General features: G+C 42.0%; 1 protein-coding gene across 4 annotated transcripts in view; it reads right to left on the reverse strand.

Annotated features, from left to right (window-relative positions):
- RNF145 (ring finger protein 145) overlaps positions 1–6,570 on the reverse strand; it is a 61,986-nt gene extending 55,416 nt beyond the window's left edge. Inside the window, exon 1 of one of the 4 annotated variants that reach the window (XM_049874232.1) lies at positions 6,229–6,570. The gene's annotated coding sequence lies outside the window, so the exon portion shown is untranslated. Of the gene's footprint in view, positions 1–1,593; positions 2,514–3,194; positions 3,298–4,899; positions 5,085–6,228 lie in introns of those variants that run through there. The other 3 variants (XM_049874234.1, XM_049874233.1, XM_049874235.1) reach the window with 3 other exon arrangements.
- Between the last annotated feature and the right edge of the window lie 6,867 nt (positions 6,571–13,437).

Consider the following 13,437-nt stretch of genomic DNA (forward strand, 5'->3'; position numbering starts at 1 on the left):
TATATGATGTAGATACAACTAAACATTCTTTTGCAATACTGTTTGCTTGGATAAAGTTAAACTTTTAGTCTGAAATTCCAATAATCTGACTTGAAAGGAGAACAACAACACTCATCAAATTACTCCTTTAATACAGGTAGGTGGGCACATGGAAGAAGTCAGGCACCACTGAGTCTGCAGCCTGTGTCTTTGCTTAGATGTTGGTAAGTAGGAGAATGAAAGAAAAAAGAGAGAAATAGAAGGCAGTTATCAGGCTTTCCTGGACAATTTACTATTTAAAAGGACAATTCAATGCAATGCTGCTTTATATGACATAGCTGGAAATTAATGCAACAAATTATAAGAAAAGGAATGGGGCAAACAAAAGTGGGTAATCGACGATTTTAAGAGCAAAGATAATTCTGAATTGTTGGCTCTAATACTATCCTTTTAAGAATTTTGCTGAGAAAGCTAAACACATTTCCAACTTTGGCAGCAATTTCAGACATTACAGGACAAATGAGAACATTTAATTATGAAGAAAATTACAACGACAGACTGCTGTACTATGGTTAAAATATTGGTCAGTATTTCCATTTTACTTTCCGATTTTCCCAGCTTCCCAGCTCAGATAGTTAAAAGTTAAGGGCAGCTTAACTTGGCACATCATTAGCAAGCTTTTCAATTATTATTACTCAATCATTCCTATAACCCAGATGTTATATATATCTTACAAATAATGTAAAACTGATGTTTTTATAAATATTGTGATTCTGATTATTTTAAATGAACAAGATGGTTTTAATATTTCTACACAAGAGAAAAATAATATTTTGAGAGAATCAAAAACAAATAGCTGTGTCATACGGAGGAAAAGGCATTGGAAAAAAAATCTCTAATCAACGTTTATTGCAACTTACGATATTTAGGAACATAAACTAAATTTTTCAAAGCCCATCCTAGCATAAAATAAAATTCTGGTAAGAAACATCAAAATATTCACAGTAACATCCTTTCAATAGAGGGGCTTGGGGTGATTTTTTAATTCCCTTCTTTCTATCCCTTTGTGTTTGTCAAATTTTCTAGAATAAGCATTTATTTTTATCATTGGTGTCAGAGCTTAAAAAAAGAGATGGAAACAACCTAAGTGCCCATCAACAGATGAATGGATAAACAAATTATGGTACATACACACAATGGAATATCACGCAACGATAAAGAACCATGATGAATCTGGAGGGCATTATACTGAGTGAAATAGGTCAATCACAAAAGGACAAATACTGTATGACGCCACTATTATAAAAACCCAAGAAAAGATTTACATGCAGAAAAAAAACAATCTTTGAAGGTTAAGAGAGGGCAAGGGGAGGGGACCGCAAATCACTAACTAGACAGTAGATAAGTGTTAGCTTTGGTGAAAGGAAAGACGACACACAATATAGGGGAAGTCAGCACAACTTGAACAAGGCAAAGTTACAGAGACTTCCTAGACACATCCAAACACCCTGAAGGACTCAGTTTCTGGAATTGAGGGCTGGGGACCTGAGTCTCAGGGGACATCAGTCAACTGGCATATAACATAGTTCATAAACAAAACATTTTACATCCTACCTCGATGAGTAGCATCTGGGGTCCTAAAAGCTTGTAAGCCGCCATCTAAGATGCATCTATTGATCTCAGCACATTCAGAGCAAAGGAGAATGAAGAAAATCAATGCCACAATGAAAATATTAGTCCAAAGGACTAATGGACCACATGAACCACTCCATCAGCCTAAGCCCAGAAGAACTAGATGGTGCTCGGCTACTACTACCAACGGCTCTGACGGGCATCACAACAGAGGGTACTTGACAGAATGGGAGGAAAAAATGTGGAACAAAATTTAAATTCACCAAAAAGGACCAGACTTGTTGGTCTGACCGTCACTGGAGGAATCCCCAAGGCTAGGCTATGGCCCCAAACACCCAGCTAACTCAGAACTGAAGCTACTCCCAAAGTCCACCTTTCAGCCAGACTAGACAGGCCTATCAAACAAACAATAACACACGTGAGGAACATGCTTCTTAGGTCAATCAAGTGTACAAGACCAAATGGGTGACACCTACCCAAAAGCAAACACAAGGCGGCAGGAAGGGTCAGAAAAACTGGATGATCGGGCACTGAGAACCCAGGGTGGAAAGGGAGAGGGGGAGAGTGCTGATACACTGCAGGGACTGGAACTAATGTCACAAAATAATTTGTATATAAAATCTTTGAATAAAAAACTAATTTGTGCTGTAAACTTTCACCTAAAACACAATAAAATTCAAGATCAGAAAATAAGTTGTTGGAAAAAAGTGTCTAAGGACATACAGAGGAAGTAACTTCTCACTCTCATGATCAAACTGGTAACTCCACAAACTCTTAAGAGTTTATTTCAACGTACATCAAAGAGTGATTTTTCTCAGGAGCCACCAGCCACATGTGAAAATTACCATGTACTGAGATAATAATAGCACTGACAACATTTGTAGATATCTCAGGTACTGTAATAGAAAAGTAACTACTTTTCCATATTCTAGAATCCAATATAAAACACCACTTCTATTTTTGTAAGTAACATGAAGTTATTGCTGAGTTAACACTACCTGTAGTATGTATTTATTTCACCTGACTTGAGGAGCATGCCTGTTTTTAATTTTTTTTTAAACATACTTTCACCATTTATTGTAGCTCCTAAAGGAGTTAAAAAAAAATGTTTTAACTAAACGAATAACCAATTCTGCATTAGAAATCAACATCTGAACTGCTAGGGAATTCTTAGTGAAGATCACCTATATTACAAAAGAAACCATTAGCACAATGGTACCAGTTCCCTAGTAATTACCATCACTCCCCTGCCTCACAAATATAACAAGGATAAAAAAAAAATCTTGGGTCTCTAAAGCTATCAGTACAGAAAAATATGCACGAAAAAAGACAGAACTCCAAACTCTTGCTGTTGTTAGGTGCCATCAAGTCGGTTCTGAATCATAGTGACCCTACAGGACAGAGCAAAACTACTGTGTAGGGTTTCCAAGAAACAGCTGGTGGGTTTGAACTGCCAACCTTTTGATTAACAGCCACTGTGCCACCACGGCTCCCTTCAAACTCTACTGCATAGTAAACTCAAGACTCAGATGTCTGAATAAGAAGGACCCTGGACAGATGAAATATGCCCAAAATAAACCTACCGTTTACTAAATGTTCCATTTATTCTTGCATGTAAGTGATATTTTAGCAAGTCATTGGCAAACCAGTCAAGTACAAGCAAATTTAATCCATGGAAAAGATCAAATTATCTGTAAGAGCTGTAAAAGGAGAAAAAAAAAAAAAAAAAACCAAAACATTTTTTTTCAAAACCTTATAGTTTTGAACCTTTCTAAAGCAGAAGTGGCACACGATATGGTGTTGGCTACCATAAAAAATTACTGTCCACTTCACCAGCATCACACACTAAACCCAGTAACAAAATTTCAAAGTATTTATCTTGTCAGATTATTGGCATGAAGAAAAAATTGAACCTTGTCTCCTGAGGTAGAGATTAGGCCTTTAAATTTGATTCAAGCGTAATTTATCATTTTCCTAGATTTATTGTCAGAGCTAATGAACATATTCTAAGGTTAGAAAAAAACATAAAAAAATATTCAAAGGTTAGAAGAAGCTCAAAATTCTCTTAAAACCAAAATACCACCAAATAATCCTTGACATAAGCAGGAAAGCTGACGGCAAAGAAAATTCAAAGGCCTGACACAACCAAAACACAAATACATAAACTATTTCCAGTCCTTTCAAAGTTCTATTACTTTTTACCTTCCATGCAAATTTTAAAATTTCCTCACTGAACTGTGAACTAAACTGGGATAGTAATACTCCAACATGATGTCTCACAAATTATTGTAAACTCAAACTTAAAAGATGATTTACACAGTAAAACAGCTTTAAAAAAAAGATTTCTTTCCAAAACTGCAAGAAATGCTCAACAAATGCTAACCAAAAATAGGACCACAATGATTTCATTAAATGGCTTTCCCAGGCTGGGAAGCAGCAATCACTACTTACATACACAGTAATGTCATGTACAAATATAATGCTGAACAGTTCACCATTCACTATTTGTGGGCAGGGAACCTCATATTTTACATTTACGTGAAAACACAGTATTTTCGTTTTTAATATTAAGAAATCAAACAAGTTCTGAAAAACAAAAAAAAGCTTTTTTTTTTTTCTTTTCAGGTCACAGTAGGTTTCTGTTGGAGAACTAAGTTAAACTAAATGGAAAATAATGTAATCTTACAAACAAAAACCACACACAAACATTCACATCTATTCTAGATAAACTCCCTTTTAACAAGGCAAAACAAATATAAGAATGTCACATGACTTCATTAAAAATTGTCTGGTACAATGCTAATTTAGGGATCAAAGTTTCTACACCTTTTTCCTCCATCTAAAGAAGAACAAAAATCTTCCTTCCTTCAACATTAATCTCCTTCCTTTGTCCCAGCCACTTAAAAAAAACCTGTACGATCAGCTGAAACAGACCTTGAGAGACACAGATCTTCTGGCTACTCATCTGTTAGGAAGGTAGGTCCTGAAAACGTTTGAGACGGCAGAGCTAGAGCCTAAAATCCTAAGTAAACTCAGCCAAAAACTGAAGACACTCGCAAAAAGAAAGCGCCTCTTACATAAGCACTGGCCCAGGTTTTAAATATAGCTGGTCCTCCCGACTGGCGATCCTCGCTAGCTAACTTTGTATGTACCTCATTTCCACAGGAACTACTAGCACTCGGCAGTTTCTCATCAGCTTCAAAACAGCAAAGATACGGAGTCCACTCTGAATACAAGGGCCCTCTTTCAACTGAAGGAGCCAGAGAGGGGAAATAAAAACAGTGCTACCTCTGCCACTGGGCGCTTGGCCTGGGTCACGACTGCAGCACCGACAGCTCATCTTTTGGGCGTGATTCAAGATTCCACAGAATTGCACACCCCGCGTTTTAAAAAAGAAAAAGACAGAGTCTTCTCTCCTTTCAAGCTAGTTTCCTGTTTACTGCAGACTGCGACGCACAGCCATCCATTAATCTTTGATGCCTTCTCACTGCAAAGCCCCCTTCCTCTCTCCCCGCACCTCCTCCCCCTACGCCTGCTGAGCTCACCGCGTTTGAACTCTAGTAACCCCAACCCAGCTCGCTGCAAAGCAGGCAGCGCAGCAGCAGCAGCAGCAGCAGTGGGGCCGCGGCCGCCGCGGGCTAGGGGATTACATTCAGCAAAAACTGCCAGGAGAGGGGTCCGGGAGCTCCCCTCCGGTCTTGCCAAAGGCGCCGGCTCTGTCGTGCCACACACTAAAGGGCTTCCAAAGACAGAGGCGGGCGAAGTTCATCATCCGCGAACAGGAGGGGAACTCCTTCCTGACGGGAGGGCAGAGGTCTCGGGGGCCCTGGGTGCGGAGAGCAGACGTGGAGGGGGAGGGCAGAAAGATGGCAAGCGGGCGAGGAAACCCGGGGACAAAAAAGAAGGGATGGGGTGTCCCCTTACTGTGAAAAGGGACCGAAGGAAAGGGGTACAGAGCCCATTCGGAGAACGGCTAGGCAGGCCTCTCCGCACCCCTCAAACAACCTCAAAAGGCATGAAAGGGGGAGTTTGAGTTTGGGGCAGCGTAGACCAAAGAAGGCTAAGGCGAAGAGAAAGACAGAGCAAAGCTTGCAGGCAAAGTGGACAAAGACACAAAAAGAGAACAAAGTTGGAAATGGAAACTAGAGGAAAGGAGCTGGAAAACGGGCTGATCAGAGAGGAGCTTACAAAAGGCCTTGAGAAGGGGTACGGGGAGGGGAGCCCCAAAGTAATGGCATCTGAGGAAGGCGGGAGGTGCAAAGAGATCGGCAGGGCCTGGAGGGAGGGAAAGGATGGGAGCTTGGGGAGGCGGCCTCTCCCGAAGCTCGGGGGCTGGGCGAGGGGGCTCCGAGCCGGGCGCAGGAAGGGGAGGAGAGTCGGAGAGAGCGAGCCGGTCGGCGGCCGGGGCAGGGGCTGCGGGGGGCGGGGGGGAGGCTGGAAATGGAGAGGGGACGTGGACTGCGCCGAGGCTGGGGGGAGACGAGGGAGTTGGACGCGAGAGGGGACTGAGGAGGAGAAAAGGAACGAGCGGGCGCCGGGATGGGGGAGGGGAAGGGGTGGAGGATGCGGAAGGCGGCCGGCGAGTGCGGCGATGGTAGGAGGCGGCGGGGCGGTCACCTGGGCTGCGGCCTCCCTCTGTGCAGGGCGTCGCTGCCGGCGGGCGGACGGGCAGACTCCGCGACTTCCCGGCTCTCTTGCCCGCCCTCCCGTTCTCCTCTAGCGGCGGGGGCCGGGACGGCGCGGTTCACAGCGGCGGCTCCTCCGCGCCGGGCCTTGGTTGCTGCGTCTTGGGAGGTGGTGGCAGCGGCGGCGGCAACAGCCCGACCCGTGCGGTCACCATCGTCCGCGGCGACGGCGGGCGCTCGCGGGCGGAGCCCCTCAGCAGCCGGCGGCGGCAGCGGTGGTGGCAGCCATAACCTCCAGCGCTCGCTCCTCCCGCCCCCGGCGCTCTGCGGTGGCAGCGGCCGGGCTCTCGCGCTCTGCGCTTGCGCCTGCGCCTGCGCCTGCGCACGGCTCATGGCCCCGCGCGCGCCTACCCCGCCCGTGCAAACCAGCTTGCCCGCGGTCACTCGTAATCCTGCTTGCAGGGTCGTTCCAGCACAGCTTGTAGTACGTGGGCCGCAGACACGCGCCTCCCCCGTCCCACGCAGCCGTGGTCCCGCGGCTACGGAGACGCGCGCCACGCCGGCACATGGACGCACACTGTGACACGCGCCCTTCTGACACACGTGTTTTCTCACACTCCCCAAACATCCCAAGCCGGACGCGCTCTCACCCACACTCATCTGCAGGGACCACGTGGAAGAATGGAGGGAATGACCTGGTCCGGGTGCAATCGCAGTAGAAATGATGCGAGAATTGTTTAATGTCCCTCGCTAACTAGGCTAGACTGTAAACTCCACGGCGTCAGGACCCAAGTCAGTGATGGCTCAGCAGTGCCCAGCACAGAGCAGATGCTCAGTAAACCTGTTTAATAAGTGAGTGAATGAATGAAGTAATCGGAGCTGTCAAGGGAGTATCTTTAATTAAATAAAATTCAGACCCCTTCGTCTGGTTCAAAGAATTTTACTGTAGTATGAAATTCAGTAAATTAATTAAAGTTTGAACCCAGTTGCCCCTGGTGTTATGGGTTTTTGTCCCACTGAGAAAACCCATCCGTTGACTCAGAGTCACTGGCATTGATGTGCGTTCCTACCTTAGTTTAAATATCGCACCTTTCAGGGAAGGAAAAGTTCCCACAATACTAGCCTGAAGCTTGATGTGCGATGTGTACGCGCGGAAAGTATGAATGATGTTGCTAGTCTTAGGGCTTTGGCAGGTTTTCTCCCACCCTGCCTCACCACACGAATCTCCACAAAACCCAGCCACTCCCACCCCCCCCCCCGCCCCCATCCCTGCACAGTTCCTTGCTTTCTCTTCTTTGGGTAGTTCCTGAAGAGCCAGTCACTAGTAGAAAGTCTAGCCTTTGATTTTGGCAGTGCCTATCTAACTCGACGGCACTGGGTACTGGATATGTACACATAGGCACTGTGATTTAGGAAATAATATTGGAGCCATTATTCCCTGTCCTTGAACATAAAGAATGCGACCCAGCTTGAATTGGGCTCACAAGGACTCAGCAACTAGGCCCTGGGGTATAAAGACAGTAGATAGGATAATCTTGCCAAGTATCTTTTAGGGAACCTTTCAAGTAAGCCGATCTAACAATGCAAAAGACTTTCCAGTCTTTTTCTATTAGTATTTAGTGAATGGAAAATTTGTTGTACCAATGAAGACCCTCCTGACTGTCCTTACTGAAACCTGATACAAATGATCATTAAGAAAGATGATTCAAAACATACGGTCACAGTTTCGAGTCAATCCCTGAAAAGGTGAAGCTTTGAACAGTTTTGCTCATTTTGTAACATCAATATATACTGATGACTCTGTAATGTTCTTTGGACTCTGTAATGTTCTTTGGCTGTGGCAGCATGCTTGTCAGTTTTCCCATTCTTGTGTATTCTGTAACATTCCTTGGACCCTGGCAGACATGGCTGTGGCAGCATGCTTGTCCGTTTTCCCATTCTTGTCTATTTTGTAATATTCTTTGAACTCAGGCAGACATGGCTGCAGCAGCATACTTGTCAGTTTTCCCATTCTTGCTTATTCTGTAGTTTTCTTGGAACTTGCACAAACATGCCTCCGGCGGCATGCTTGACCATTTTTCTACTTTTGTCTGTTCTGTAATATTCCCTTGGACTAGGGCAGACATGGCTGTGGTAGCATGGTTGTCTGTTTCCCACTTTTGCCTTTTTGAATATATGCCAAATAAAGTTTTGTAAAACTTAGTAAAGTTTTGCTTAACTTAACTTTGTAATTTTTTTACCGTACAATAACTGTAAACCTTGTTGGTGCAGTAGTTTAGAGATACGGCTGCTAGCCAAAGGTCAGCAGTTCGAATCCACCAGGCACTCCTTGGAAACTCTATGGGGCAGTTCTACTCTGTCATATAGGTTCACTATGAGTTGCAATCAGCTCCTTGGCAGGGGCTTTTTTTTTTTTTTTTTTTTTAAGTATCCACACACACTGGAGCCCTAGTGGCTCAGTGGTTAAGAGTTCAGCTGCTAATCAAAAGGTTGGCAGTTCAAATCCACCAGCCTCTCCTTGGTAACCCTATAGGGCAGTTTTACTCTGTCCTATAGGGTCACTATGAGTTGGAATCCACTTGCCTGCAAGGAATTTGATATTTGTTTTTTTGATCTACACAGATGGTCCCTGGGTGGCGCAAACATTTTTCTCAACTACTAACCTAAAAGTTGGTTGTTCAAACCTACCCAGTGGCCTCACAGAAGAAAGATCTGACAATCTACTTCCTTTAAAGATTACAGCCAAGAAAATCCTGTGGAGCAGTTCTACTCTATAACATATAGAATGGCCATGAGTCAGAATCTACTTGACAGGAATTGGTTTTTACCTATAAAGAGGAGTTCCTAAGTGGGGCAAACGGTAAAAGTCCTCAACTATGAACCAAAAAATCGGAGGTTAGAGCCCACTCATAGACACCTGGAAAGGCCGGTTGATCTACTTTTGAAAAAACAGCCATTGAAAACCCTATGGAGTACAGTTCTACTCTAATACACATGGGTCACCATGAGCCAGAATTGACTGGAGGGTAACTGGTGTGTACTGGGATATATAAAAAAGATCCACACCCAGTAGTGGGTAAGATACTGCAACTATACTGGGTCATTCTGAAATTATGAAGCCTCAGTTGTAATTTCTCACGTACAAGAGAAAAGAATGCGCTGCCATATACACAGCTGTGTTTGGGGGCCTCCTTGGAAATTTGAATTTCTGGCTTCTGCATTTCAAATATTAAACTGCAATTCTGAGTAACCTTTGTATCTTGCTAAAATTGTCATAGCAAGCTCTGCATTTAGAAAATATAATCCGTAGAGGCATCAGTCAATCAAATTCAGAGTGATCTCCCTTCCACTAGTGTGTTTGATAGCTCTATAGAAATCACGTTGAAAAAGTTATGGGACTGGGTACATAATTCTATATAGTCATCTTTCATCCAGGTGTCTTAGATTATTCCGGAATACTTACATGCCAGGGAGGTATTTTTATGAGTCTCTACAGCCTTGTAAGCAAAAAATTACAGAGTCCACACGGCTAATGGCTGGAATAAGAAGCTGCCCAAGATAGCAGCAAGGTTTTATCTCTTGGTTTCCTCCCTGTTTTAACAACTTTGCTACCGACTCAGTCAAGAATACAAAAGGCCAAAAACAGGTTACAAAGAAGCCACAATTGATATACTAGTACATTTTCACTGGATTTATTTATTCTTCTCAGGTGAATTGCAGAATCTTGAAGAGCATCCTACAGTGGTGTTACTGGATTTGTATGTGTGTATGCTCTTTAAGCGAAGAAGCCTGCCTAAGCTCTAACCTTTCATTTTTTAAAGGAAAAAAAAATAGCTTCAAAGCCCTATAAAGTTCATGTAAGTACTTGGGCTTGTAAAAGCAGTAGAAAGTCACATGTCTTTTTCTCCTTTGAATTTTACAGGAGCTGCCTGTAAATGCTTAAGTTCAAAACAAGTAAAGAAAATTACTGTGGTGATGAAAGGGTTACTGCTATTACATGCTGCTAACCCAGTTCTGGGAGAGCTCCACAGAGCCAGAAGGAGGTAACCAAATCAAACTAAAAAGAAAAGCAAAGGGAAAAAGAATGAGGGTGGGGTAATAGAGAGGGCTGCTAAAACTAGAAAAAACAATCACAATGTAAAGTACCTTCTAGAAGCACCCAAACCCACCTTCATACCCAAACAAGGAAAAGCAGGAGAGAAACTTTACCATAAGTACTTGGAACAGGCTCCAGGAAATACCCAAATGCCACATCTTGGCTACAAAAGGAATTAGTCTAGGGTGCTAGAAGGAAGAAGTGGAGTGTTTCTGGTGGCAGAATTGCAGGCCATTCAGGATTCTAAAGGCTGTCTTCCTGTTAGCTAAATGTGTCCAACATTGAGGAGGAAGTCAGTGTAAAATTGAAAAGTGAGTATTTGTTACAGTTCCAGCTGTTCCAAAAAGTGAGTGCCTCAAATTCCTTATAAAACAGATTGTTTCTGATAATCACATAGAAATAGTCCTTTGTTGCAAACCCTTCAGCAGATAATTAATGTCTTTCAGTTATTATAGGAAACCATGGTGACGTACTAGTTAAGTGCCACGGCTGCTAACGAAAAGGTCAGCAGTTCGAATCTGCCAGGCGCTCCTTGGAAACTCTATGGAGCAGTTCTACTCTGCCCTACAGAGACTCGCTGTGAGTTGGAATAGACTCGACTGCAGTGGGTTTGGTTTTTTGGTTTTCAGTTATTATGTGCTGTCTTCTAGATCCAGAGACAAGATCTCATATAACAGATTTCACATCATAGGACCAAAATGCTCCAAGCACTTGGATAGGGAATATTGAGGATATAAGAGAAAGGAGAATTTTCATGCATTCATTCATTCACTCATTTTATATATTTCTAATATCTTTGGGTATTCAAAAATAGTCAACTTTTTTTGGAAATAGATCATTTAATTTTGCAAAGAAAGAGTCTAACTGATATATAGAAACTCATTCAACTTGGCTTACTTACCCCTATGGTTTGATTTGAAAGCACATTCTATAAGGAAAACTATACTTTTGTTAGGCAACGTGGCGCAGTAGAGGGAGAGTCACACTTTGTAAAATATGTATAACAGCTTTATTGAGCTATAACTCACATACTATACAATCCTCCTATTTTAAAGTGTACAATTCGGTGGTTTTTAGTATATTCAAAGTTGTGAAACCATCACCACAATCAGTTTTAAAACATTTTCTTCATCACCCTCCAGAAATAACCTGTACACATTAACAGTTACTCCTCTTTTGCCTCAGACCTAGGCAACCACTGATCCTTCTGTCTCTATAGGTTTGTCTATTCTGGGCATTTCATGGAAACCCCGGTGGCATACTGGTTAAGGGCTACAGCTGGTAACCAAAAGGTCTGCAGCTCAAATCTACCAGGTGCTCCTTGGGAACTGTATGGGGCAATTCTACTGTGTACTGTCAGGTCGCTGTGAGTCAGAATCGGCTCGACAGCAACGAGTTTTTTTGTTGTTGTTGTTTGGACATTTCATATAAACGGAATCAGATAATATGTAGTCTTTTATAACTGGCTGCTTTCACTTAGACCAATGTTTTCAAGGTCCATCCATGTATTGGTACTTCATTTCTTTTTGTGGCCAAATAATATTTCATTGTATGCACATAACACATTTTGTTTATCCATTTATCAGTTGATGGATATTTGGGATGTTTCCACCTTTTGGCTTTTATGGATAATCCTCCTATGAACATTTATGTACAAGTTTTCATGTAGACATACGTTTACATTTGCCTTGGATATATCCTTAGAAGTGGAATTGCTGGGTCATATGATAACTCTGTTTAACTTTTTGGGAAACTGCCACTTTGCTTTCCAAAGCAGATGTTTCATTTTACATTCTCACCAGCAGTGTATAAGGGGAGATTCACGAGTTGATTCAGATGCCCCCTACTTGTTACCTGTGGGGCCCTGTGCAAAGTGTACGTAACTTATACCTCCGTTAGTCATCTATAAAACAGGGATAATGATAGTACCGTCTTCCTAGGGTAGTTATGAAAAAGTAATGAAGTGATGTATGCTAATATTCCTGCTACATAGTAAGCCCTTGATAGATGCTATTAGTTCTCTTCTTTCTAACTTTGGTATTTTGTTGACAACATTTATTCTGTAATAAAGTCAGAAAGGTAAAATTTTAACTCCCAATTGACAATATGAGATGCATACACACGGCTGGTGATCAGTAAGTATTTTTCACAGATAATTGGAAAAGTAATAGAAATTATATTGCTTTAATACCAAAATAAATTTACCTTTTTCTACCCAGAACTAATATCTGCGATGATAGGTGGGCAGAGCATAGAAACAAGTCAGCTTTTTGTTTGGTTTGGATCTTTCAGAACTCCTCCCCCACCTCCATTCTTTTTATTTCTTCAATTTTTTATTTTGAAGAGTTTCATATATACAGAAGAATTCAAAAAAAACATTCCAGTGATCACCCATATACCCACCATCCAGATTCAATAATTATTGTTCTTCTGCCTATTTGTTTTATCTATGTGTATCTTTCGTTAAGTCACTTGACAGTGATTTGCAGTCCTCAACACACCGCACCTCTAAATACTCTCACTTGCCTCTTGTAAATAAAAAAACACTCTCCAATATTAAAAACCTACTTCTACACCTAAGAAAATAAATTTTATTTTCTAAATCTTCTACTGTCCAGCAAATATTCAAATTTTCCCCCAAATATCTTTTATAGATAGCTATGTTTTTTATGTTTTTTTTCAAACCAAGATACAATTAGGTTTCACTCATTACCTTGGTTGTTATGTCTTATAAGCCAGCTTTGCTTTTAATCAATTCAAAAAATGACTTGAATCTCTAGCATCGGCAGAAAAAAAAAAAAGTATTTTGTTGTTGTTTTCAGATTTAAGCTTAGTTGATGTACCTCCACCCTAGTCAACCACTTTCTTTGTCTTGGTTCTGTTTAAGCCTGAGATGGGGTGTAGTACAAATTGTGTGCTGTTTTCCAAGCATAATAACATTTAATGAAATAGAATAGATGTTTATTGACATGTTGCCGTTGTTAGGTGTGTCGAGTCGATTCCGATCATAGCAACCCTATGTACAACAGAACAAAACACTGCCCAGTCCTGCACCATCCTCACAATCATTGCTATGCTTGAGCCGATTGTTGTAGCCACTGTGTC

Source organism: Elephas maximus, chromosome 2 (genome assembly GCF_024166365.1).
Source record: "Elephas maximus indicus isolate mEleMax1 chromosome 2, mEleMax1 primary haplotype, whole genome shotgun sequence".
Lineage (NCBI taxonomy): Eukaryota > Metazoa > Chordata > Mammalia > Proboscidea > Elephantidae > Elephas > Elephas maximus.